We start from the raw sequence: 2,755 nt of genomic DNA, 5'->3' as shown, positions 1-2,755 counted from the left end.
TACCGGTTTGTGTTCTTCCTTTGACTTATGTCCATCTTTCTAAATAATCTTTGTACTCTATGTCGATTCATCACTTGTAGTCATCTATTGCCTTTCTGTTAAAAAGGGAAGGATTCAGGTCTCTCATAATCACTTCTATCACTGGGTCTTGTCAAGGTGGAGTATGATAATTACCAGTTGAATCTGAGCATCCGTGTTATGGCTGTAAATATCACTCACAGCTGAGAAGAGAGATGTCTAGTGAACTGTGTGCTTCCTCTTTGGTATGCCTGGTTTTTAGGAGTTTTCCTCGTCTCTCTGTCAGCTTCTTAATTCAATTTTTTATGTGGTGAAACTCACCAGAAAACCTATCATTTTCAGTAATTTTCTGGAGCCGTCTGAAGCCGGATCCCTTTGGGTCTATGTGCTCCTCGTTCTTGTCCTGGGGTTTCTCCTCATTATCCATTTAAAATTGCACCTTCTCTCTGGGCACTCCTGAGTCCCCATTTACCTGATTTTCCTTCTCCCCCGCAGCATTTCTTACCTTCTAACATCTCATAAGATTTGCTTATCCATTATGCTTACTGTCCCGCCTGCTCCCAACCACAAGCCTGTGGTGCTGCAGTTCCATGAGGGCAGAGATTTTTGTGTTTTGTCACAAAGGAATCGCCAATGTCTAGCACAGTTCCTGGCACGTTGGGAAGGTTCGATACATATTTGTGGAATGGACAAGTCCTGATACTTCCCTTCATCGCCATCCTGCTTGTTCTGTTTCTTCCCGTTTCCTGGATCTCATGCCTCCTCTCTTGGTTTACTCCCTCATTTGGTGGAGAACAGCCTTCAGGAACTTTCTGAGAAAAGGTGCTTGTGAGTCTATATATTTTTAGACTCCATAGCTATGTATATATTTACACTCACATTTAGTGTACAGTCTGGCAGATTTCTTCAGATGTAAGATGGTAATAAATAGTATCCTATAGGGTTGTGATGAGAGGTAAGATAAGTCATACAAAGTGGTTAGCCTTCCCTGAGGATTACAATAAATAGATAAAGGTTGGTGGGAGGCCAAGAGCAGGGCTTTGCATTTCTGTGTTCTGGGACCCAGTAACTCTGTGACCAAGGGTGGGCAAGTCACCGAAGCCTCAGTTTCCTCATGCAAATAATGGAAATGGTCATAGCATCTACTCTTTATAGATAGTAGGGGTAATGATGTAGGTTAATGTTCCCAAAGTTCCAAATGTTGGATGTGGCTTGGTGTGGTGGCAAGAGCCAGCATCTACCTTGAGCTTGTCTTTGTGTCCACTGAGAGTGAGTGTCTGAAGTGGAGTCGGCAGTGGGTGATTGACAGCATGTAACTCAGCATGGAAGTCCTGAGAGGGACACTTGCATTTAGACCAAGTGAAGCATTTATCCTAAGGAAATAAGTAAGGGTGTGCCTGGATTTAAGTGCAGGGACTTCTGGGGGAGAATTCCAGAAGCCACTTCAGTGTCAGTTAAGAGAGAGCTTGACCAATCCCTGGATCTATTAGCTATAGGCTTCCTCCAGTGGAGTCCTCCGAGGCCCTTACAACTGAGGACGACGGCAATCAAATGTCAGGAGAGCTGTACAGGATACAGGATGATAGTGTTTAACTGAGCTCTTCTGGGGAAGGGGTTACACTTGCCTTTTTATTGTTTTTAAAAATAAGTTAATGTGCAGAGGACTGGAAGGCCCGAATGTCAAACAGGCTCTAGAACCTAATGGTCCAAGCATAGCTTCTGGCATGTGGATACAAAGAAGCTGGTTCTGCCACTACGACACCTAGGGCAAGTTACAGAGCTGCACCAGGTTTCAACTTCCTCATCTGAAAAGTTGGGCAATAGCTGAGAAGTTCGTTTAGAGTAAATGAGATTAGGCTTGAAAATTCCTTACTGAGTAATTGCTGAGTAAAGTTAGGGGGTCTCTCTGCTATCTAATAATTGTAGCCAATGAGTAATGGTTCATTTATTTTGTTGTTACGTCTTTATTGTCTAAATTGTTATTTATAAAAATAAGTGGGTATTTCTTTTGAAAACAGAAAAAAGATTATTTTAAAATATGCAAACCTTTAGGTAACAAAGATGATTCTAGTTTTGTCTAAAGGACATCACCATAGCACAATGAGAATGTACTTAATGCCACCGAACTGTACACTAAAATGGATAAGGTGGTAAATTTTGTGTTTTCCCACAATTAAGAAAAACCGCCAACACCATCATCATCATCGATAACAACTACAAAAAAATTGAACATCATCATCATCAAGTACAAAACGAAGGTTGTAAGTAAAAGAAGATTCTGAAGGTGTCCCTGGGACTATTAGCCTGGATGAGATAAGATTTTCTGCCTCATGAATATGACTCGATAGCCTAAATTTCTTACCGTGAACACTACTTAGGTTTATAACTCGCAAAATTTGGTCTCTCGGTGTTTATGTAGAGCACAGCATCTGAGTCTGAGCCGCTTTTGGGGCCCAGCCCTGCTTCTGCTCCGGGTGTGACCTTGGTCCGCCTGACTCCTGCTAGCCTCAGTTTCACGATCTGGGAGTTTGGGATGACAGCTCCGACCCCGCCCTGTGACTCTGGAATTGGCTCGAGTGAAGTTCCCCCGCCCTGAGACGGAACCAGGCAGCTCTCGCCCGTCGGGCCTCGACCCGGGGGCGCCGGCGGGGCGATGAGGACCGCGGCGGAGCGACGGCGTGATCTGTCAATGGGCGCGGGCGGAGGCGGCGGTGTGGCGGAAGTCCCGCCCAGCACA

This window comes from Pteropus alecto, unplaced genomic scaffold (genome assembly GCF_000325575.1).
Source record: "Pteropus alecto unplaced genomic scaffold, ASM32557v1 scaffold44, whole genome shotgun sequence".
In the NCBI taxonomy this organism is placed as follows: domain Eukaryota; kingdom Metazoa; phylum Chordata; class Mammalia; order Chiroptera; family Pteropodidae; genus Pteropus; species Pteropus alecto.
The sequence above is the reverse complement of the archived record's forward strand: the minus strand, read 5'-3'. Positions refer to the sequence as shown.